The sequence below is a fragment of the Tachyglossus aculeatus genome, chromosome 1 (assembly GCF_015852505.1).
Source record: "Tachyglossus aculeatus isolate mTacAcu1 chromosome 1, mTacAcu1.pri, whole genome shotgun sequence".
NCBI classification, from domain to species: domain Eukaryota; kingdom Metazoa; phylum Chordata; class Mammalia; order Monotremata; family Tachyglossidae; genus Tachyglossus; species Tachyglossus aculeatus.
The window spans coordinates 143,296,817-143,322,323 of record NC_052066.1 but is presented as its reverse complement, the minus strand read 5'-3'; the positions used below and the strand labels follow the sequence as shown (position 1 = coordinate 143,322,323).

Here is a 25,507-nt window from a genome sequence, read left to right as displayed (position 1 = left end):
AGGAACCCGGGCGTGGGAGTCAGAGGTCGTGGGTTCTAATCCCGGCTCCACCACCTATTTGCTGTGTGACTTCGGGCAAGTCACTTAATTTCTCTGTGCCTTGGCTCCCTCATCTGTAAAATGGGGATTAAAACTGTGAGCCCCATGTGGGACAACCTGATTGCCCTGTATCTACCCCAGCACTTAGAACAGTGCTTGGCACATAGTAAGGGCTCAACAAATACCAACATTATTATTGTTAAGTAAAATGAATAGAGTAATAAATATTTAGAAATATATACAAGAGCTGTGGGGAGGGAAAGGGGGTAGGGCAGAGGCGGGGAGGGGGCGTGAGGGGAGGGGCAGGGAGGGGAGAAGGAGGAGGGGAGGAAAAAGGGGGGCTCAATCTGGGAAGGCCTCGTGAAAGAGGTGAGTTCTCAGTAGGGCTTTGAAGGGGGGAAGAGGGCTAGTTTGGCAGATGTGTGGAGGGAGGGCATTCCACATCCTCTTTCATGCGGTTGTCCAAGCACCGTAGTCCTTGGGCACTGGGCTCTGCTGCTCCCCGGCAAGATGAAATGTATCTGGCAGTGGCTCCAAGCCCACTCATCTGGATACCCACCCGCATATTCCCCGATGGTGGGGATCGTGCAATGCCGTGTGACCTCGGGCAAGTCACTTAACTTCTCTGTGCCTCAGTTACCACGTCTGTAAAATAGGGATTAACACTGTGAGCCCCATGTGAGACAAGGACTTTGTCCAAACAGATTAGCTTGTGTCTACCCCAGAGCTTAGTATTCATTCATTCATTCAATCGAATTTATTGAGCACTTACTGTGTGCAGAGCACTGTGCTAAGCTCTTGGGAAGTACAAGTTGGCAACATATAGAGACGGTCCCTACCCAACAACGGGCTCACTGTCTAGAAGGGCTGTGTAGTCTAGTACGTAGTAAGTGCTTAACAAATGCTATTTTTTACAAATGGGGATAGCAAGAGCACTTGCTACTTGTCTTTTGGGGGACCTTGGGGATCAGGGATAACAAATTATTGATGGATGTTTTGCTCACATCACAACTCCCCGTGTACCTTAAACTTCAAGATCTCCCCCTACCCTGCTGGCTCCACTGCTGCAATCAACCTCTCCCTGTCTTCACCGTTTGTCTTTCTCGCTGTGCCCAGAGACAGAGGCAGAGAGAGGAAGAAAATGAATTTGTATATGTATGTAGGTGTGTGTGAGCATTTCGTGAATCCTGGGTTTCCTTCAGGCTTTCAATCCCTCATGGGCAAAGACCATGTCTCCTTCTCTTTCCTCTGCCCTTTCCTCTTGCACCCAAGCTGCTGTGTCTGCAAACCATCTAGATAATTGTGATCTAAAATTACACTTAGGCCCCAATTATGTGAATCTTTCAAACCAAAAAAATAATAATTCAGGCCAGAGTGTTTATGAGAGATATATACTATCTACATAATTTGTGCATAAGGGTGCAGTTAAGGGACAGTTTTGGCAGGTTGGCTGTTCTCTCAGACATATTTTAGTCAAGAGTATGGAAACCTGGATATTTGGGCTGCATCTCCACACCTAGATTATCCAGATGATCAAGGTCCCAGATTATCCAAGTTTCCAGCAGCCAGGCTTTCCTCGCCTGAGGTATGCAGATAAATACCTTAGGCCACCCTTATCTAGCTCATTTAGGGATGCGGGGGTGAGGGGAAAACCAAGACCCCAGATTGTAAATAGCTGGCTGACTGGTGCCATCATCTTCACGGTCCAACAAGAATAAAAAATTTCAAAAGTCTTTCCAAACCAGGATGGTCCTCTCCAAGACTGTGAGCTTTCATTCACTCATTTAATCATATTTATTAAGCACTTACTGTGTGCTTGGAAGAGTACAATACAACGATAAAGAGAAGCATTCTCTGACCACAGCGAGCTTAGGTGATTGAGTGCTTTGCAGCCAATGGTGAGAGGTTTTTGCTTGATTCATTCATTCAATCGTATTTATTGAGTGCTTACTGTGTGCAGAGCACTGTACTAAGCACTTGGGAAGTACAAGTTGGCAACATATAGAGATGGCCCCTACCCAACAACAGGCTTGCAGAAGTGGATGGGCCACCACTGGTGGTTTTTGAGGAGTGGGAAAACATATCCTGAACGTTTTTCTAGAAAAATGATCTGGGCAGCAGAGTGAAGTATGGACTGGAATGGGGAGAGACAGGAAGCAGGGAGGTCAGCAAGGAGGCTGAGACAGTAATCAAGGCGGGATAGGATAAGTGATTGGCTTAACATGGTAGCAGTTTGGTTGGAGAGGAAAGAGTGGATTTTAGCAATGTTGTGAAGGTGGAACCGACAGGATTTAGTGATGGGTTGAATATGTGGGTTGAATGAGAGAGAGGAGTCAAAGATGATGTCAAGGTTAGGGGCTTGTGAGACAGGAAGGATGGTGGTGCCTTCTACAGTGATGGGAAAATGAGGGGGAAGACAGGGTTTGGGTGGGAAGATAAGGTGGTCTGTTTTAGACATGTTGAATTTGAGGTGACGGGAGGACATCCAAGTACAGATGTCTTAAAGGCAGGGGGAAATGAAAGACTGCAGAGAGGGAGAGAGATAAGGGCGGGAAATGTAGATTTGGATAGAGGTGGTAGAGGTGGTACACATAAAGGTGGTAGTTGAAGCCATGGGAGCGAATGAGTTCTCCAAGGGAGTGGGTGGAGATGGAGAAGAGAAGGGGAACCAGAACTGAGCCTTGAGGGACCCCCACAGTTACGAGGTAGGAGGCAGAGGAGGAACCTCTGGGAGGAGGCCTTCCCAGACTGAGCCCCCTCCTTCCTCTCCCCCTCCTTCCTCTCTCCATCCCCCCCGCCTTACCCCCTTCCCTTCCCCACAGCACCTGTATGTATGTATATATGTTTGTACGTATTTATTACTCTATTTATTTATTTATTTTACTTGTACATATTTATTCTATCTATTTTAATCAGTTAATATGTTTTGTTTTGTTCTCTGTCTCACCCTTCTAGACTGTGAGTCCACTGTTGGGTAGGGACCGTCTCTATATGTTGCCAAATTGTACTTACCAAGCGCTTAGTACAGTGCTCTGCACACAGTAAGCGCTCAATAAATACGATTGAATGAAAGAATGAATGAACCTCTGTGCATATAGCTGTAATTATATTTATAGCTATATAAATTTATATTTTATATAAATATATCTATAAATAAAATTTATATTTTATTCTATTTATAGCTATATAAATTCATATGAATTTATAGTCTTCTAGACTGTGAGCCCATTGTTGGGTAGGGACCGTCTCTATATGTTGCTGATTTGTACTTCCCAAGGGCTTAGTACAGTGCTCTGCACACAGTAAGCGTTCACTAAATACGACTGAATGAACAAATGAATTTATTCTGCTGATATTGTCACCTGTCTACTTGTTCTGTTTTGTTGTCTGTCTCCCCCTTCTAGACTGTGAGCCCATTATTGGGTAGGGACCGTCTCTATATGTTGCCGACTTGTACTTCCCAAGCGCTTAGTACAGTGCTTTGCACACAGTAAGCGCTCAATAAATACAATTGAATGAATGAATGAACCCTTGAAGGAGACTGAGAATGAACGGCCAGAGAGATAAGAGAAGAACCAGGAGAGGATGGTGTCAGTGAAGTTGAGGTTGGATAATGTTTCCAGGAGGAGAGGGTGGTCGATAGTGTCGAAGGCAGCTGAGGGGTGGAGGAGAAGCTCTTTGAGGGTAGGGATTGTGTTATTTACTTCTATTGCATTGTTCCCCAAGCACTCACTACAGAGTTCTTCATCCAGTAGGCACCCAACATAGCACTCTGCACATGGTACAGGCTCGCTTTGGGGCTCTGCCCACTGGAGTCACTCAGTACGCTCTGCCCACAGTAGGCATTTGATTCAGTGCTCTGTCCACTGGAGCCTTTGTCAGTGCTCTGCACATAGCCGCTGCTCAGTGTAGTGTTCTGTTCACAGTGCTCTGCACAGACAAGGCTCCCGGTGAGGTTCCCGGTTTGTGGCATCCAGGAAGGCCTCCCAGAGAAGGCCCTGGGTAAGTCTGTGGCACCCAGGGGGGCCTCAGTCTACCTTAATTAGTTAGTGGTGGTATTTGTTAGGTGCTTACTAAGTGCCAAGCAATGTTCTAAGCTCTGGGGTACATACAAAGTAATTAGGTTGTCCCACGTGGGGCTCACAGTCTTAATCTCCTATGTTACAGATGAGGTAACTGAGGCCCAGAGAAGTTAAGTAACTTGCCCAAAGTCACACCGGGGATAAGTGGCAGAGCTGGGATTAGGACTCATGACCTCTGATGCCAAGCCCTTGCTCTTTCCACTAAGCCACGCTGCTTCTCTTTGGTGAAAGTGACATGGAAACACCCCCACTGCAGTTAGAGGTGACTTCAGCCCAAGCTCTGAGGGAGTTGGTGGCTGGGATTGAACTGGTCTTCCTCTCCCAGTGTTCACACCACCTTCTTTCTCTTGCAGGGTGAGGGGGCAATATGGTGGGCTGGTTTTGGGAAAGAGTGAACAGTCTCAGCCTCAATGGAGGAGCCCTGGGCCAGCCTTTCCTTTCATTCATTCATTGTCATATTTATTGAGCACTTACTGCGTGCAGAGTACTGTACCAAGCGCTTGGGAAGTACAAGTCGGCAACATATAGAGATAGTCCCTACCCAACAACGGGCTCATGGTCTAGAAGGGGGAGACGGAAAGCAAAACAGAACATGTAGAAAGGTGTCAAAATCGTCAGAGGTTCCCGGAAACATTCCCAAATCAGTGGTTTATTCTTCTGTCCATTCATCCACCTTCCCTCTTTCCCGCCTTTGTCCTATCTCTGCTTCCCCCACCACCATGGCACCCTGGCACCCTGCCAAGCAGCATGGCCTAGTGGCAAGAGTGAGAAGCAGCGTGGCTCAATGGAAAGAGCCCGGGCTTTGGAGTCAGAGATCATGGGTTCAAATCCCAGCTACACCAATTGTCAGCTGTGTGACTTTGGACAAGTCACTTCACTTCTCTGGGCCTCAGTTACCTCATCTGTCAAATGGGGATTAAGACTGTAAGCCCCCCATGGGACAACCTGATCCCCTTGTAACCTCCCCAGCACTTAGAATAGTGCTTTGCACATAGTAAGCGCTTAATAAATGCCGTCATTAAGAGCACAGGCTTGGGAGTCAGAGGTCATGGGTTCGCCAATTGTCAACTGTGTGACTCTGGGCAAGTCACTTAACTTCTCTGTGCCTCAGTTACCTCATCTGTAAAATGGGGATTAAGATTGTGAGGCCCTCCCCATGGGACACTGATCACCTTGTAACCTCCCCAGTGCTTAGCGTGGCTCAATGGAAAGAACCCGGGCTTTGGAGTCAGAGTTCATGGGTTCGAATCCCGGCTCTGCCAATTGTCAGCTGTGTGACTTTGGGCAAGTCACTTCACTTCCCTGTGCCTCAGTTACCTCATCTGTAAAATGGGGATTAAGATTGTGAGGCCCTCCCCATGGGACACTGATCACCTTGTAACCTCCCCAGTGCTTAGAACAGTGCTTTGCACGTAGTAAGCACTTAATAAATGCCATCATTATTATTATTATTATTGGGAGTTGGAAGTCATTGGTTCTAATCGTGTTGTATAAAGGAGACAAGGTTAGCACTCCCCTTGAGAAGGATGGAAGAGGTCCTAGTGGCCTATACAACACATATATGGTTAAGGCATTGCCACCTACTTCGTGGCATCTAACCAAGTTTTTTTTTAAGCGCTTAGTACAGTGCTCTGCACACAGTAAGCTTTCAATAAATACGATTGAATTGAATAATCCAGGCTCCACCACTTGTCTGCTGTATGGCCTTGGGCAAGTCACTTCACTTCTCTGTGTCTCAGTTACCTCATCTGTAAAATGGGGATTGAGACTGTGAGCCCCATGTGGGACAGGAACTATGTCCAACTTGATTTCCTTGTATATATCCCAGCTCTTAGAACAGTTCTTGGCACATAGAAAGCGCTTAACAAATACCACAATTATTAACTATTATTATTATAATTTCCCTGCCCTCCCTCCCTCCCCACAGCCTCAAGGATACCCAGGGGACCAGACTGCAGTACTGGGCTGGGGTCCTCCAGCCGAGCTGGGCCAGGGCCACAGTTGAAGACTCAGGCAGGAGCTGAGCAAGGCCCCCATTGGTTTGCTCTAGTGCCCCGACTCAAGGCTTCTCCCCCCCGAAAGAGTGTGCTGCGGGGCTGGGGACAGAGCTACAGCCTTCTGCCTGCAGGGAGAAGGGAGACCCTTTCCCACTGGAAACCCAGGCAGATGGATGGACAGACGTGTGGAAAGACAGGCAGGGAGGCAGACTCTCGGGTAAGATGTATAGGCAGGCCGACACCCAGAGGGGCAGACACGTAGACAGATTTAGAGGAGGACAGGCAGGCAGATGCACAGATTTCAGACAGATGAACTCACAGATGGGCCGGCAGACCCACACAGAGACAGACAGACAGGCGAACATACACTCGCAGACACAGGGGCAGATAGACACACAGGTGTACACACAGTCAGGCATAAGACAGGTGAACAGACTCTCAGGCAAACAGTCAGGCAGACCCATGGACAGTTGGACGGGCAGACCAGGAGGCAGGCGGGCAACAGAGAGAACGCATAATAGCTCCGAATCAGACCCAATAAGTGGGCACAATTAACTCACCCATAGAAAAAAGGCTCAGCTGCTGGGTTTGAACAGGTGGAAAATCTCCTGATCGCCATCTGCTCCCCATTCATCTCCTCTGGATTCATCTACCCTGGGTTCTTCATTTCCCCCGGATTCATCGCCACCTCTGGATTCATCATCACCTTTGTATTGATCTCTATCTCCCCTAGGATTCATCACCTCTCCTGGATTCATCATCACCTTTTTATTGATCTCCACCTCCCTTAGGATTCATCATCTCTCCTGGATTCATCATCACCCCTGGATTTGTCTCCATCTCCCCTGGATTCATCTTGTCTCCTGGATTCATCATCACCTCTGGATTCAACTCCATCCTCCCTGGATTCATCACCTCTACTTCATTTATCATCACCCCTGGATTCATTTCCATCTCCCCTGAATTCGTCATCTCTCCTGGATTCATATTCACCCCTGGATTCAACTCCATCTTCCCTGGATTAATCAACTCTACTACATTTATCATCACCACTGGATTCAACTCCATCTCCCCTGAATTCATCAACTCTACTGCATTTATCATTGCCCCTGGATTCAACTCCATCTTCCCTGGATTCATCATCTCTCCTGGATTCATCAACACCTCTGGATTGAACTCCATCTTCCCTGGATTCATCAACTCTACTGCATTTATCATCACCCCTGGATTCATCTCCATCTCCCCTGGATTCATCATCTCTCCTGGATTCATCATCACCCCTGGATTCAACTCCATCTTCCCTGGGTTAATCAACTCTACTACATTTATCATCACCCCTGGATTCAACTCCATCTTCCCTGGATTCATCGTCACCTCTGGATTGAACTCCATCATCCCTGGATTCATCAACTCCACTGTATTTATCGTCACCCCTGGATTCATCATCTCTCCCGGATTTATCATCACCTCTGAATTGAACTCCATCTCCCCTGGATTCATTGTCTCTCCTGGCAACATTATCACCCCTGGATTTATCTCCATCTCTCCGAGAGGCTCAGTGCAGAGTGTAGAGAGGGATCACAGAGGCCCTTATTCTCCTGACATCCAACTGGAGAGATCTGACCCTGATCTCTCCCCAAAAAAGTAGACTGGTTTATGTCTCCCTGGATTTGTCCCCCTATTCCCAGGCACAGGGACCAAGTGCGGAAGCAGAATCAGGAAGGTAGAAATCATGCCGTAGCAGAGCTAGGAGGGAGCTTGAAAGGTCATCTGGTCCAGACCCCTGCCTTCAGGCAAATAACTAACCTTACTCGGGAAAGGGAAAGTGTCTCCCCAGTTTTGTAAAGAAGGAAACTGAGGCCCGCCAAGGCTAATCTCTGAGTCAGGATCCCATCATCCTTAGCATGGGCCTGGGAATCAGAGGACCTGAGTTCTAATTCCAGCTCTGCCTCTTGCCTGCTGTGTGACCTTAAGCGAGTCACTTAACTTCTACGGACCTCAGTTTCCTCATCCTGGGGATGAATTCTCCCTCCTATTTAAACTGTGAGGACCATGTTTCCAACCTGATTATCTTGTTATCTTTTCCAACGGTTAGAACAGTACGTGACGCATAGTAGATGCTTAACATAGTAGTCTGTGAGCCCCATGTGGGACAGGGACTGTGTCTGACCTGATTAACTTGCATCTACTCCAACGCTTAGAACAGTGCTTGACATTTAGTATGTGGTTAACAAATATTATTATTATTACCAAATACCACAATTATTATGATTAGTCATTGTTACTATGTTCTCCCCAACAAACTGCAGAAACAGCATGGCCTAGTGGAAAGAGCACAGGCCTTGGAGTCAGCGGACCTGGGTTCTAATCCTGTTTCTGCCAATTTCTTGGGCAAGTCACATTTGTTTGTTTGTTTTTGTGAATGGTATTTGTTAATCATTTGCTACGTACCAGGCACTGTTCTAAGCACCCGTAATCAACTAATCCGGTTGGACATAGTCCCTGTCCTACATGGGGCTTGCAGACTGTGAGCCCACTGTTGGGTAGTGACTGTCTCTATATGTTGCCAACTTGTACTTCCCAAGTGCTTAGTACAGTGCTCTGCACACAGTAAGTGCTCAATAAATATGATTGATTGATCCCCATTTTACAGATGAGGTAACTAAAGTGCGGAGAAGGTAAGTGGCCTGCCCACAGTCACGCAGCAGATAAGTGGCAGCATGAAGCAGTAGAGAAGCAGTGTGGCTCAGTGGAAAGAGCATGGGCCTTGGAGTCAGAGGTCATGGGTTCAAATCCTGGCTCCGCCACTTGTCAGCTGTGTGACTTTGGGCAAGTTACTTCACTTCTCTGGGCCTCAGTTACCTCATCTGTAAAATGGGGATTAAGACTGTGAACCCCACGTGGGACAACCTGATCACCTTGTAACCTCCCCAGCGCTTAGAACAGTGCTTTGCACATAGTAAGTGCTTAATAAATGCCATTAAAAAAAAAGTGGCAGAGCTGGGACTAGAACCTAGGTCTTTCTGATGCCCAGGCCCGTGCTCTATCCATTATGCCATGCTTCTCTGTGTCTCAGTTCTCCTATTTGCCCTCCTACTTAGACTGTGAGCATCAGGCTGGACAGGTTCTGTGTCCAACCTAATTCACTTGCATCTACCCCGACATTATGTAGTAAGCACTTAACAAATACCATAAAAAAAAAAACAGGCTGCAGCTTACTTCCTCCTCCCTGCTGTCTGCGTGGCCATCCACTCCCTGCAGACCATCCCCAACCTGTCTTCCGGGGCACGCGGGCAGACGACAAACCCGAGGCCTTCCCTATCTCCTTCTCTCCCGAGAAATGGGAATGGTCAGTTTCACCACCCTCTTTCAGCAGGGAAATGGGAGCAACCAGTTTCTTGGCCCTCGGTCGGTGGGGAAATGCTGTCTGTCCTTGCCACTTGAAAGGGAGGGTGGTCCCCGGAGGAACCTATCTTACTTTAAAGCCTTCCGGATTGGGATTTGGGGTTAGTGCTCTGGGGTCGGGGGTCAGGATGGGAAAGGAGTGAGTCTCGTGGGACTCAAAATTGCGTTCCTCCAATGGTGTAACCACCAGCGGATGGGATAGGCCTTCCCAGACTGATCCCCCTTTTTCCTCTCCTCCTCCCCATCCCCCCCCTACCCTACCTACTTCCCCTCCCCACAGCACCTGTATATATGTTTGTACAGATTTATTACTCTATTTATTTTACTTGTACATATTTACTATTCTATTTATTTTGTTAACGATGTGCATTGAGCTTTAATTCTATTTGTTCGGACGACACCTGTCCACAGGTTTTGTTTTGTTGTCTGTCTCCCCCTTCTAGACTGTGAGCCCATTGTTGGGTAGGGACCATTTCTATATGTTGCCAACTTGTACTTCCCAAGCGCTTAGTACAGTGGTCTGCATACAGTAAGTGCTCAATAAATACAATTGAATGAATGAATGAATGCGGGCCAAGGCTGGACCTGGAGAGTAAGGCCCCGGGCCTTGGGAATGAAACTGAGTAAAAGCAAAACTGAAAGTGGCTGCCTGTGTGGGCCTGTGGCCCTGATTAGACCGGTGGAAATGATCTCATAGCCTGATTAATGACCCTCAAGGCACACCCATGTGGATGGGAAAGACTGAGGATTGTTTTCCAATGGGGTTGTGGGACAGGGGGCTCTGCCTCACCTCTAGCTCCTCCTCTCCTCTGCCCCTGGCTTGCCGTGGGACCTGCCTCTCCAGAGTGAGGTGAGCATAAAATGTGATAGTTGACTTCAAAGCGTTTGGAGCCAACAAAGGTTTTAGGCAAATCCAAAATATGATGAATTGGCCCCTAGGCCCGTCTTCAATAGTATTTGGCTTTCTAATTTTCCTGGTAATAATTGTGGTACTTAAGTGCTTACTAAATGCAAAGCCCTGAAATAGATGCAAGATAAACAGGTCCTAAATGGGGCTCACAGGTATTGAATGCCCATTTTGCAGATGAGGGAACAGAGGCACAGAGAAATGAAGCGACTTGCCCAAAGTCACACAACAGACAAGTGGCATAGCCAGGATTAGAATCCAGGTCCTTTGACTCCCACGCCCAAGTTCTTTCCATTAGGCCACCCTGCTTCACTGCTTTAGCCTTTCCTTCGGTTAAATCAGTCCAGCACCGGGCAAGCACAAACCTCCAGGAGATTGTTGGGTTGGGCAGATGGGAGTGGAGCACGGAGCCAGGGGTGGGAGTGAGCAAACATCTGTCCTTGGGCACACAGAAGGAGCACTGCCGCGGGTCACACCCCTCCTGAAAGCAGCAAACCCCGATTTCCACCATCCCAGCACCCTGCCACCCGCCCTACTGAGTCCCTGCTGCTGGTCCAGCGGGGATCAGCGGATCGGGGGTCTAGGCCCGGCTCTGTCTGCTCCAACAATGCCAGATTTCTGATCCAAGAACCAGATGGGCATTTCACCAGGTGGACAGACCCACCTGCCACAAAATATCATTCATTCATTCAATCCTACTTATTGAGCACTTAAGGTGTGCAGAGCACTTTACTAAGCGCTTGGGAAGTACAAGTTGGCAACATATAGAGACGGTCCCTACCCAACAGCAGGCTCACAGTCTAGAAGGTGGCTTCCTGCACTTATGTGCATATCTATTAATTTAATGGAGAAGGAGTGTGGCTTAGTGGAAAGAGCCAGGGCTTGAGAATCAGAGGACGTGGGTGCTAATCTCGGCTCTGCCACTTGTCTGCTGTGTGACCTTGGGCAAACCACTTAACTTCTCTGTGCCTCAGTTGCCTCAATTGTAAAATGGGGATGAAGATTGTAAGCCCCACGTGGGACAACCTGATTGCCTTGTATCTACTCCAGTGCTTACAACAGTGCTTGGCACATAGTAAGCACTTAACAAATACCATAATAATAATTATTATTATTATCTCCATACTCGAAGCTCTTTTTGGCAGGGAATGTGTCTACTAACTTTGTTTTATTGTACTCTCCCAAATGCTTAATACAGTGCTCTGCACATAGACTGTGAGCCCATTCTAGACTGTGAGCCCACTGTTGGGTAGGGACTGTCTCTATATGTTGCCAGCTTGTACTTCTCAAGCGCTTAGTACAGTGCTCTGCACGCAGTAAGCACTCAATAAATACGATTGAATGAATAGAGAAGCAGCGTGGCTCAATGGAAAAAGCACGGGCTTAGGAGTCAGAGGTCATGGGTTCAAATCCCATCTCTGCCAATTGTCAGCTGTGTGACTTTGGGCAAGTCACTTAACCTCTCTGTACCTCAGGTCCCTCATCTGTAAAATGGGGGTGAAGACTGTGAGCCCCACGTGGGATAATCTGATCGCATTGTATCCTCCCCAGCGCTTAGAACAGTGCTTTGCACATAGTAAGTGCTTAACTAATGCCATCATTGTTATAGTAAGCACTGAATAAACACCATTGATGATGATGAAAATTTCTATTAATTTTATTAATGATGTGTATATATCAAAATATCTGTAATTCTATTTATCTATTTTGATGCTATTGATGCCTGTCTACTTGTTTAGTTTTGTTGTCTGTCTCCCCCTTCTAGACTGTGAGCCCATTGTTAGGTAGGGATTGTTTCTATCTATTGCCGAATTGTACTTTCCAAGCAGTTAGTACAGTGCTCTGCACACAATAAGTGCTCAATAATTACGATTGAATGAATAATTTTCGTTTCCCCATCTACACTGTAGGCTCCTTGTGGACAAGAACTCTCCAAAGCACTTAGTACAATTAAGAGCTCATTCAACACCAATTATTGATTGATTGGAGAAACAACGTGGTCTAGTAGAAAGAACACTGGCCTTTGAGTCAGAGGACCTCTGCCAATTGTTGACTTTGGGACCCTGGGCAAGTCACTTACTTTCTCAGTGCCTCACTTTCCTCATCTCTAAAATGGGGATTCAGTGCCTGTTCTCCCTCCCCCTTAAACTGGGAGCCAAATATGGGACAAGGACTGTATAATAATAGTAATAATAATAATGGCATTTGTTAAGCACTGTTCTAAGCACTGGGGTAGATACAAGGCAATCAGGTTGTCCCACGTGGGGCTCACAGTCTTAATCCCCATTTGACACATGAGGTAACTGAGGCAGAGAGAACTGAAGTGACTTGTCCAAAGTCACACAGCTGACAGAGTTGGGATTAGAACCCGTAACCTCTGACTTCCAAGCCCGTGCTCTTTCCGCTAAGCCATGCTGCTCCAAAAAGAAAAATGTCCTGGATAATGAGGTATCCAACCTGATTATCTTGTAGCTACCCCAATGTCTAGTACAGTTCCTGGAAAACAGTAACCATCTAACAAGTACCATAAAAAAAAAAAGTAGCAAAGGCTGCAGCTGCTACCTCAGCAACGGCCTGAAGGGTTATGGTGCTGAGGCACTGCCACATTGGCACTGTACCGTGGTTTCTTCTGCCAGGAATGGTTCTGGTAGATAAAAAAACTTTTATGTGCCCTTTGCAATGTGTTGTACCCCTGACTTTCTACTCGTTCATTGCACTCTGTGCCCAAGAAGGAACAGAATGCAAGAGGCTCTATAATAATAAGAATGATAATGATGGCATTTGTTAAGTGCTTACTATGTACAAAGTGAGGTTACAAGGTGATCAGGTTGTCCCACGGGGGGCTCACAGTCTTAATCCCCATTTGACAGATGAGGTAACTGAGGCACAGAGAAATGAAGTGACTTGCCCAAAGTCACACAGCTGACAATTAGCGGAGTTGGGATTTGAACCCATGACCTCTGACTCCAAAGCCCGGGCTCTTTTCACTGAGCCACGCTGCTTCTCTATGCAAAATACTAGCACTAGACTCACTTCCCTTGGGGCAGATTTTCAGGCCTGTAGCTTCAGAACGAAGCTCTCGTTCATTCATGCATTCATTCAATCGTATTGATTGAGCGCTTACTGTGTGCAGAGCACTGTACTAAGCACTTGGGAAGTACAAGTCGGCATCATTTAGAGACAGTCCCTACCCAACAATCCCTACCCAACAACAGGCGCACAGTCTAGAAGGGGGAGACAGACAACAAAACAAAACGTTGGGGCAGGTGCCAGGTTTCTGTGATGGCCAATCCCTACTGGCAGTCTGCTCTCCAGGGAGTCTTGAGGATGATCCCAAAGCCCCCAATGATACCTCCCCACTGAGAGGGGGTGAGGGGTGGTCCCTTCCCTTCCTTCATAGTGGTGGTGGCAGGGGGCACTTATGAGGACCTGTAGGAAAAGCGAGAGCCAGGGTTATGATGAGGAGTTTAGGCAGAGCCCTGGGTCCCTGAACCCCTGGATGGAAGGGGGAGGAGGGGTGACCTGGCATTAGAGAAGCACCATGGCTCAGTGGAAAGAACGCGGGCTCAGGAGTGAGAGGTCATGGGTTCGAATCCCAGCTCCGCCACTTGTCAGCTGCATGTCCTTGGGTGAACCACTTAACTTCTCTGTGCCTGTTACCTCATCTGTAAAATGGGGATTAAGACTGTGAGCCCCACGTGGGACAACCTGATCACCTTATATTCCCCCCTGGTGCTTAGAACAGTGCTTCGCACATAGCATATATGTATATATATGTATATATGTTTGTACATATTTATTATTCTATTTATTTATTTTATTTGTGCATATCTATTCTATTTAATTTTGTTAGTATGTTTGGTTTTGTTCTCTGTCTCCCCCTTTTAGACTGTGAGCCCACTGTTGGGTAGGGACTGTCTCTATATGTTGCCAACTTGTACTTCCCAAGCACTTAGTACAGTGCTCTGCGCACAGTAAGCGCTCAATAAATACGATTGATTGATTGCTGGTAAGCGCTTAACAAATACCATCATTATCATTGCCTGAACCATTATTATTCAACTAAGAGAAGCAGCATGGAGTAGTGGACAGGGCTTGTGCCTGGGAGTCAGAAGGTCATGGGTTCTAATCCCGGCTCCGCCACTCGTCTGCCATGTAGCCTTGGGCAAGTCACTTCCCTTCCTCTGTGCCTCAGTTCCCTCATCCATAAAATGGGGATTTAGAATGTGGGACAGGGACTGTGTGTCCAACCCAATTTGCTTGTCTCCACCCCAGCGCTTGGCAGAGTACCTGGAACATAGCGCTTAGAACAGTGCTTTGAACATAGTAAGCGCTTAATAAATGCCATCATTATTATTAACTGCTTAACAAATACCATAAGGTTTTATTAAAGCAGTTGGCTGAGAACCCCAGCTGTTTCCACAGGATGTTGCGTAGGGATGGCGGGAGGGAGGGAGAGAGTAATGAGTGATGGGCAAACGCTCAGCTGGGATTGGGGGTTGACTATGAAGGCACTGGATAAGGCACCATGGTCTCCTGGGGGGAGGATTAAAGCAGATTTACAGAGTCTGGAGGCTCGAGCATTAGGCGATCAAACCCAAGGGATTTGGGTTCCAGCTCTGGCTTTATCTCTGATGTGTTGGGTGCCCGTGGGTGAGTCCCTCAGCCTCTCTGGGCCTCAGTCGATCTATCTGGACAGTGAGGAAAAATGGGCCTGATCCTCTCCACTCCTATCAAGGAGATGTTTGTAGTTCCTTAGAGGGGCAATCCCATGAACTCCGGGAATCAGGGGACTTACTGTTTGAAACCTAATCCTAATTGTGAGCCCCATGTGGGACAACCTGATCACTTTGTAACCTCCCCAGTGCTTAGAACAGTGCTTTTCACATAGTAAGTGCTTAATAAATGCCATTATTATTATTATCAGAGTTCTCTTTCTTCTAGACTGTGAGCCCACTGTTGGGGAGGGACCGTCTCCGTATGTTGCCAACTTGTACTTCCCAATCAATCAATCAATCAATCATATTTATTGAGTGCTTACTGTGTGCAGAGCACTGTACTAAGTGCTTGGGAAGTACAAGTTGGCAACATATAGAGACAGTCCCTACCCAACAGTGGGCTCACAGTCTAGAAGGGGGAGATAGAGAACAAAACCAAACATATTCACAAAATAGAATAGCTATATACAAGTAAAATAAATAAATAAATAGAGTAATAAATATGTACAAACATATATACATATATACAGGTGCTGTGGGGAAGGGAAGGAGGTAAGACGGGGGGATGGAGAGGGCTCAAGCGCTTAGTACAGTGCTGTGCACACAGTAAGCACTCAATAAATACGATTGATTGTACTTCCCAAGCGCTTAGTACAGTCCTCTGCACACAGTAAGCGCTCAATAAATACGATTGAATGAATGAATAATCCAATTAATAGTAATAATAACTGGGGTATTTTTTATGGTATTTGTTAAGCACTTACTATGCGCCAGGCACTGTTCTAAGTGCTGTGGTAGATACGGGGGTAGTCCCTGTCCCACGTGGGGCTCACAGTCTCAATCCCCATTTTACAGCATAGGTAACTGAGGCCCAGAGAAGTGAAGTGACTTGCCCAAGGCCACAAAGCAGACAAGTGGCAGAGCTGGAATTAGAACCCATGACCTTCTGACGCTCAGGCCCGTGCTCTGTCCATTATGCCATGCTGTTTCCACCAAGGGCCTAGTAGAGTGCTCCCCAGGCAGTAGCTACCCAGTCCAGTGATCTGTGGGCCAGACTGCACTCAGGAGTTGCTCAGTAAATAGTGATAATGCTGGGCCAGACTGCACTCAGGAGATGCTCAGTAAATAGTGATAATGCTGATGACAGTGCCCCTGGGGACTGTCATTTCTTCTGACTTGCACTGAGCATTCAGCTCCTGGAAAGCATCTAGTGGAACCCAGTTCTCCGTGGGCTGACGTTCAAGATTGTCCAGTGGGCAGAGCACAGGCCCAGGAGTCAGGGGACCTGCCTTCCAATACCGGCTCCTCCACGTACCTGCTGTGTGACCTTGGGCACGTCACTTCACTTCTCTGTGCCTCAGTTCCCTCGTCAGCAAAATGGGGTTTCAATACCTGCTCTCCCTCCTATTGGACTGTGAGCCCCGTGTGGGACCTGATGATCTTGCATCTACCCCAGCGCTTAGTACAGTGCTTAACTTGAGAAGCAACCTGGACTAGTAGATAGAGCATATGAGCCTGGAAGTCAGAAGGACCTGGGTTCTAATCCCAGCTCTGCCGCTCTTCTATTGCGTGGCCTTGGGTAAATCACACAGAGTTAATTTCTCTGTGCCTTACTTTTACCTCATCTGTAAAATGGGGATTATAACTGAGAGCCCCTTGGGCTGTGTCCAACCTGGTTAGCTTGTGTAATAAGAATGGTATTTATTAAGCACTTATTATGTGCCAGGCACTGTACTAAGCACTGGGGCACTGTACTAAGTGCTTAGTACAGTGCCTGGCACATAGTAAGCATTTTAAAAATACCACAATTATTATTATTATTATTACAGGACAAGTGGGACTTGGTCCCTGCCTTTGAAAAGCTTAAACTCTGACTCCTTCGAGCCTTCTCAGTCCTCCCTGAGACCTCAGTTGGACCCTTGCTCCCTGCCAACAATGCAAGCAGACCCTGTCAGGTGTTGGTCTGCCCCGGAGCTCAGGATTGGGTCTCTCTGGCCACTTGCCTTCCTGTGAAACTCCCACAAGCCCCCGGCAGACCACAGGGCCCCATTCCAGCAGTAATAATAATTATTGTGGTATTTGTTAAGCGCTTACTATGTGCCAGACACTGTACTGACTGCAGGGGTGGATACAAGCAAATCGGGTGGGACACAGTCCCTGTTCCACCTGGGGCTCACAGTCTTAATTCCCATTTTACAGATGAGGTAACTAAGGCATAGGGAAGTGAAGTAACTCGCCCAGTGTCACACAGCGGACAAGTGGCGGAGTTGGGATTAGAATTCAAGTCCTTCTGACTCCCAAGCTCGGGGTCTATCCAGTAGTCCACGCTGCTTCTCCAGGCTACCAACCAGGCCTCCAACGCCCTTGGGGTAAATGGGGGGTGGGCTGGCAACCTGGATGCTGGCCAAACAGCCCCCTAGCCTCTCCCTTCCAGAATCCAAGCCTACATCCCGGGATCCAGGTCCCAGAGGCCTGTGGATGGAATGCCCCAAATGGTGTGTCCCCTAGCTCCGGTCCGAGATCACAGTTCCCCTGGCCATGGAGGAGAGCAAATGACTCTGGGGCTGAACTCATCATCTCCTCGGGCTGGGGGCAGAGCAGAAATCCTTCCCCGGGGTGTGGGTTCGGGTCTTGCTTCCAGGCTGGGGTCCCACGGGGGTTCCCAAGCTTTGTTGAACAATGGAGCTGCCTCTGCTTCCCCTGGGCAGGGGAAAAACTGGGCAATGTCCAGGGGCAACAACTAGAAAATGGGGCACCTGGAGGACAATGGGTTCATTCATTGATTCATCCAATTGTATTTATTGATCACTTACTGTGTGCAGAGCACTGTACTAAGCACTTGCGAGAGTACAATACAAAAGTAAACAGACACATTCCCTTCCCACAACAAGCTGAGCCAAGCCCATGTAGGGCAACCCATCCTGAGGGTGTTGGGAGCAGAGAACCCCAGGGCGACTAGCTGTATGAGCAGTCAATGACATACTCTCCCACAGTGCACAGCAGCGGGGGTGCGGGGATGTTGCACTAATAATAATAATAATAATAATAATGGTATTTGTTAAACGCTGACTATGTGCCAGGCACTGTACTAAGCCCTGGGGTGACTACAAGCAAATCAGGTTGGACCCAGTTCCTGTCCCACGTGGGGCTCAGAGTCTCAATCCCCATTTTAAAGATGAGGTAACTGATGCCCAGCGAAGTGACTTGCCCAAGGTCACACAGCAGACAAGTGGCGGAGCTGGGATTAGAACCCATGACCTTCTGATTCCAAGGCCTGTGCTCTAAGACAGACCAGGCAGTGGGCAGAGTCCCTGGAGATGACAGAAACAGTGGGCAGCAAGCAGCATCCCTGAGGGTGACAGACAGGGCAGGCAGTGGGCAGTGTCCCTGGAGACGGCAGAATAGGCAGCAGGCACCGTCCCTCAGGATGGCAGACAGAGCAGGCAGCGAGAAGCTTCCCTGGAGATGGCAGACAGAGTGGCCGGTAGACAGTGTCCCTGGGGATGACGGATGCGGGCAGGCAGTGGGCAACATCCCTGGAGAGGACAGACACAATGGGCAGAGGGCAGCATCCCTGGGGATGAGTGTCAGAGCGGGCAGCATCTCCTGGGGATGGCAGATGGGAGTGGGCAGGGGCAGCATCTCTAAAGATGACAGACTGGGCAGTGGGCAGTATCCTTGAGGAAGACAGAGGTGATGCCAAGGGGCTCAGATCATCCGCCGCTGGATTCATTCAACGGTACTTAATGAGCTCTTACTATGTACAGAGCACTTGTACTACACGCTTGGAAGAATACAGTTCTGGATGATGGGAGGTGGATTCTCCCTGTATTGATTTTGCATGCCCTCAGCTCCTCTCACAGAAATGCAGACTGGGCAGTGGGCAGTATCCTTGAGGAAGACAGAAGTGATGCCAAGGGGCTCAGATCAGTTGCCGCTGGATTCATTCAACGGTACTTAATGAGCTCTTACTATGTACAGAACACTTGTACTACACGCTTGGAAGAATATAGTTCTGGATGATGGGAGGTGGATTCTCTCTGTATTGATTTTGCATGCCCTCAGCTCCCTCTCACAGAAACACAGACTGGGCAGTGGGCAGTATCCTTGAAGGAGACAGAGGTGATGCCAAGGGGCTCAGATTATCCGCCGCTGGATTCATTCAATGGTACTTATTGAGCTCTTATTATGTACAGAGCACTTGTACTACACGCTTGGAAGAATTCAGTTCTGGATGATGGGAAGTGGATTCTCCCTGTATTGATTTTGCATGCCCTCAGCTCCCTCTCACAGAAATGCTTCTTTCCCTCAGGTCCTGAGGCCAGGGCTGCAGCCACAGGGCGAAAGGGGGCTAGTGGCTTCCACTGTGCTGCAATAGATGCCTAAAGGTACCTGACACTTTCACCCTCCCTGCAGACAGGGGCAGTTTGCTAGCGTCTTCATTCCAGGTACCCCCCGGGTCCACAGAGGGTCTGAGGGATGGACGGCGTGGTCAGGCATCCTTTCCTGACTGACCCTGGATGCCACCTGCCGAGCTGCGGTCGTGCTGACCCCTGGCACTAGTCCGGTTCTGCCGGTTAGAGTGGAGTTTGTGTTTTTTTTTTATTAAAATGGTATTTGTTAAGGGCTTATTATGTGCTGGGCACTGTTCTGAGTGTTGGGGTAGATACAAGGTAATCAGGTTGGACACAGTCCATGTCACATAGAGGGCTCACTGTCTTAATCCCCATTTTACAGATGAGGTAACTGAGGCGCAGAGAAGCGAAGTGACTTACCCAAGGTCACACAGCAGACAAGTGGCAGAGCTGGGACAAGAACCTATGTCCTTCCGAATCCCAGACCCATGCTCTATCCACTAGACCATACTGCTTCAAGTTACCTCCCCTCCCAGTTACCCCGAGGTCGGGGGGGAGGTTCTAATCCCAGCTCCGCCACTTGTCTGTTGTGTGATTTTGGGCAAATCACTTCACTTCTCTGTGACTCAGTTACCTTCTCTGTAAAGTGAGGATGAAGACTGTGAGCCCAATGTGGGACAGGGACTGTGTCCAACCTGATTAGCTTTTATCTTCCCCAGCGCTTAGTACAGTTCCTGGCACATAGTCAGCACATAACAAATACCGCAATTATCATAATTATTATTATTATTAACAGCATGTCTACCAACCCCTGCAGAACCCCCCTGACTAAGCCCCATCCTTCCCCTCAGAAACTCAAGCCAGGACCCTACCACTCTATTAACTAGCCAGGATTCACTCAACCTTCGGGCCACCATCTCCCCGCCTGAAGGTGAGGGTAGTAGCCCATTGTTGGGTAGGGACTGTCTCTATATGTTGCCAATTTGTACTTCCCAAGCGCTTAGTACAGTGCTCTGCACATAGTAAGTGCTCAATAAATATGATTGATGATGATGATGATGAGATCCCTACTATCAGAAAAACAAACTCAACAAATAGATGGATCAACGATATTTATTGAGCACTTACTGTGTGCACGGAACTGTACTAAGCATTTAGGAGAGTACAATACAACAGAATTGGTAGACACAATCTCTGCCCACAAGAAGCTTACAGTCTAAAGGGAGGACATTAAATAATAATAATAATAATAATGCTTGGCACATAGTAAGCGCTTAACAGATACCATTATTATTATTATCAATAATGGTATTTGTTTTAAAATAAATTCAAGCTCGGGGATTGGCAGTGCAAGGATATGTACATTAATGCTGTGGGGCTGAGGGTGGGATGAACATTCATTCATTCAATTGTATTTATTGAGCTCTCATTGTGTGCAGAGCACTGAACTAAGCCCTTGGGAAGTACAAGTTGGGTATCAGTGCTTAAGGGATACAGAGTCATGTGCATAGGTGATGCAGAAGGGAAAGTGAGTAGGGAAACGAGGGCTTAGTTGGGGAAGGCATCTAGGAGGACATGTGATTTTAGGGAAATAATAATAATAACAATAATAATAATGATGATAATAGTTGCGGTTTAGGTTAAGTGCTTATTACGGTTCTAAGCACCGGGGTAGATACAGGGTAATCAGGTCTCACAAGAAGGGTCACAGTCTGGGCCCCCTTCTCTTCTCCATCTACACCCACTCTCTTGGAGAACTAATTTGCTCCCATGGCTTCATAATAATGATAATAATAATAATGGTATTTGTTAAGCACTTACGATGTGCAAAGCACTGTTCTAAGTGCTGGGGAGGTTACAAGGTTATCAGGTTGTCCCACAGGGAGCTCACAGTTTTAATCCCCATTTTACAGATGAGGTAACTGAGGCACAGAGAAGTCAAGTGAAGTCACACAGCTTACAGTTGGCGGAGCCAGGATTTGAACCCATGACCTCTGACTCCAAAGCCCGTGCTCTTTCCACTGAGCCACGCTGATTCTCCCAAATCTACATCTCCAGCCCTGATCTCTCTCCCTCTCTGCAGCCTCACATTTCCTCCCACCTTCAGGACATCTCTTCTTGGTTGTCCCACCGACACCTCAAACTTAACATGTCCAAATCTTATCTTATCTTCCCACCCAAATCCTGCCCTCTGCCTAACTTGCCCATCACTGTAGACAGCACTACCAATCTTCCTGTTTCACAAGCCCGTAACTTTGGCATCATGCTCTGCACTCAGTAAGCACTCAATAAATATGATTGAATGAATGAATGGATCCTCGACTTCTGTCTCTCATTCAAGCCACATATTTAATGTCATTAAATCCCACTGTTTCAACCTTCACAACTTTCCTAATTTCTGTCCTTTTCCCTCCATCCAAACTGCTACCATGTTAATCCAAGCACTTACCCTGTTCTGCCTTCTCTCCTTGCTGAGCTTCCTGCCTCTCCCCACTCCAGTCCATACTTCACTCTGCCGCCCAGATCATTCTTCTACGAAACGATTCAGTCCATGTTTCCCACACCTCAAGAACCTCCAGTGGTTACCCATCCACCTTCATATCAAACAGAAACTCCATACCATCAGCCTTAGAGCACTGAATCACCTTGCCCCCTCCTATCTTACATTCTGCTCTCCTCCTCTTCCTATTACCCAGCCTATACAACACACTCTAATGTCAACCTACTTACTTGCCCGAAACTGAGCTTGAAGCACACCAGAGGGGTTAAAGATCTATTTCCCGCTTCCTACCCTGGTTTTATCTTTACTTTTTCTCCCGTTATTGAGCAATGCTGCCTCAATACTTTGCCCTTCCAGATCTGGGTGGGAGGGAAGGGGCTTAGAGAGGAGGAGCTCTCAACTTCCAGAGATCCCAAAAGAGCTCGCAAACATCAAAGATAGACGTCACTCCTCGGTCCTGGTAGATGGATTGCCAATCCATTCAATCAGTGGTATTTATTGAACACTCACAGTGTGCAGGATACTGTATACTGAGCACTTGGGAGAGTACAATGCAAGCAGCATGTCCTAGTGGAAAAAGCACGGGCCTGGGACTCAGAGGAACTGGGTTCTAATCATGGCTCCACCAACTGCTTGCTGTGTGACCTTGGGCAAGTCACTTAAGCATCTCTGTGCCTTAATTACCTCATCTGTAAAATAGGGATTAAATCCTCCCCCTTCCAATTTAGACGGTGAGTCCCATGCGGGACAGGGACTCTGTCCGACCTGATAAACTTGTATCCACCCCAGCACTTAGAACAGTGCTTGACACATAATGAGTGCTTAACGAATACCATAAAAAAAATCTGAGTCGATAGATACATTCTCTGCCCACAAGGAGTTTACAGTCTAGAGTCAACCAGGAAATCGCATGACACGCTAAGTGTCAGCATCAAAGCTGGACGGAATCTCCAGTAGAGAAGCAGCATGGCTCAATGGAAAGAGCCCGGGCTTGGGAGTCAGAGGTCATGGGTTCAAATCCCGGCTCCACCAAGTGTCAGCTGTGTGACCTTGGGCAAGTCACTTAACTTCTCTGTGCCTCAGTTACCTTATCTGTAAAATGAGGATGAAGTCCATGAGCCCCACGCGGGACAACCTGATTACCTTGTATCTACCCCAGCACTTAGAACAGTGCTTTGCACATAGTAAGCACTAAACAAATACCATTATTATTATTGTTTTATTATTAATAATCTCATGAGATCATTTGGGCCAGACTTCTGCCTCCACATGGAGTCTCCCAGATGTCCAGCAGCCATCCTTTCTAGAAACAAACCCGATTGCCAAGTGTGGTGAAGGCTGAGCCTTCTGTCCTTCTCCCCCTCCCACTCACCCCGGCATGGCTTAGTAGATAGAGCGTGGGCCTGGGAATCAAAAGGACCTGAGTTCTGATTCTGGCTTTGCCATATGTCTGCTTTGTGACCTTGGGCAAATCATTTAACTTCTCTGGGCATTAAGAGTGTGAGCTCCATGTGGGACAGGGACTGTGTCCAACCTGCTTAATTTATATCTACCCCAGTGCTTGTCACACAGTAAGTGCTTAACAAATACCATAATAATAAGTATTATTATTATTTAATTCTCAGAGATTGTGGAAGAGATTAAGTCCCAGCCTATATCTTGCTCTCTGGGGGAGAGCAGTAATAATAATAATAATAATAATAGCATTTATTAAACACTTACTATGTGCAAAGCACTGATCTAAGCGCTGGTGAGGTTACAAGGAGATCAGGTTGTCCCACGGGGAGCTCACAGTCTTAATCCCCATTTTACAAATGAGCTAACTGAGGCACAGAGAAGTTAAGTGACTTGCCCAAAGTCACATGGCTGACAATTGGTGGAGCCGGGACTTGAATCCATGACCTCTGACTCCAAAGCCCATGCTCCTTCCACTGAGCCACGCTGCTTCTCAAGGGGCAGTAATGTCGAGGGGTTCGATTTGCCTCTTCGTTTTTTCCTTCGGCAACGGGCCTGATGCAAAATTGGAGAGGCAGTTTGGGGTGGAAATGACTGACGAAGATGATGGGACTCTCTCAGTACTGTGAGACTCAGAGAGAGACAGAGAAAGATGGAGAGACAGAAACAGGAAAAGAGAGACAGAAACAGGTAGAGAGACAGAAACAGTCAGTCAGAAACAGTCAAGCAAATTTATTGAGCACTTACTGTGTGCAGGACACTTTCCCTGCTCACAGTGAGCTTATAGTCTAGACAGGGAGGCAGACATTAATATAAAAAAATAATTTACACATATGTATGTAAGTGTTGTTGGGGCTGGGAAGGGGTTGAATAAAAGGAGCAAGATAGGGCAAGGCAGAAGGGAGTGGAAGAAAAGGAAAAGAGCGCTTAGTCAGGGAAGACCTCTTGGAAGAGATATGCTTCAATAAGGCTTTGAAGGAGGGGGGAGTAATTGTCTATGGGCTGTGAGGGTGTTCCAGACCGGAGGCAGGACATGGGAGAAAGGTCAGTGGCAAATTAGAAGAGATTGAGGTACATTGAGAAGGTTAGCATTAGAAGAGCAAAGTATGTGGGCTGTGTTGGAGTAGGAGAGTAGTGAGGTGAGGTAGAAGGGGGCAAGGGGATTTAGAGCTTTTAAAGCTGGAAACAGAAACAGAGAAAGGTGGAGAGACAAAAACAGAAAAAGAGACACACAGAGACAGAGATAGGTAAGGAGACAGAAGCAGGAAAACAGAGATAAACAGAGAAAGGTGGAGACACAGAGACAGAGATAGGTGGGGAGACAGAAACAGGAAAAGAAAGACAGACATGGAGAAAGATGGAGAGACAGGAAAAGAGGGAGAAGTGGAAAGAGAGAGAGGCTTGGAGAGACAGAAACGGGAAAAGTAACAGAGTGAGAAAAGTAGGGTCAAATAGGAAACGAGACAAAGAGAGAGAGAGAAGTGGGAAGTCAGAAGCAGGAAAAGAGAGACAAAGAGAGGCAGAAAAAGGGGACTTAGGGAGGCTAAGAGGACCTGTATTCTGAAACTCTGGGGGCACCATCGATATCAAGATACTTTAAGGAGCTAAAAGAGCAAAAAACAGAAACTCCTAACTGCACAAAGGGAAGGGGTGACCCCTCGCCCCCAGCTGCAAAGACATTGGGGAGGCACTTTCTGGACTGGACTACACTGGCAGTATGAAATGGAGAATGATTTTATTCTTATTATTACTATTGATAAATAATAGATGATAGTATTGGTTATGAGCATACTGTGTGCCAAGCACTATACTAAGCGCTGGGGTAGGAGGCTTGCAGTCTAAATAGGAGGAAGAACAAGTATTGAATCCCCATTTCGCAGATGAGGGAATTGAGGCCCAGAGAAGGTAAGTAACTTGCACAAGGTCACACTCGGTGGGCTCTGTCTGCCTCCCCAGACCCGTGCTTTATCCACTAGGCCAGGTGGTTCTCGGGGAGAGAAATCAGAAGGCAGATTAGGGAGATTACCCAATAAATTTTTTAAAAAAACA

The 25,507-nt window shown here is 47.4% G+C and overlaps 1 non-coding gene across 1 annotated transcript; it reads left to right on the top strand.

Annotated features, from left to right (window-relative positions):
- The first annotated feature begins 5,604 nt into the window (after window positions 1–5,604).
- Window positions 5,605–5,731, top strand: LOC119936062. The gene has a single exon (XR_005453637.1). It is a non-coding gene; the product is annotated as a U6atac minor spliceosomal RNA (small nuclear RNA).
- Window positions 5,732–25,507: the final 19,776 nt, after the last annotated feature.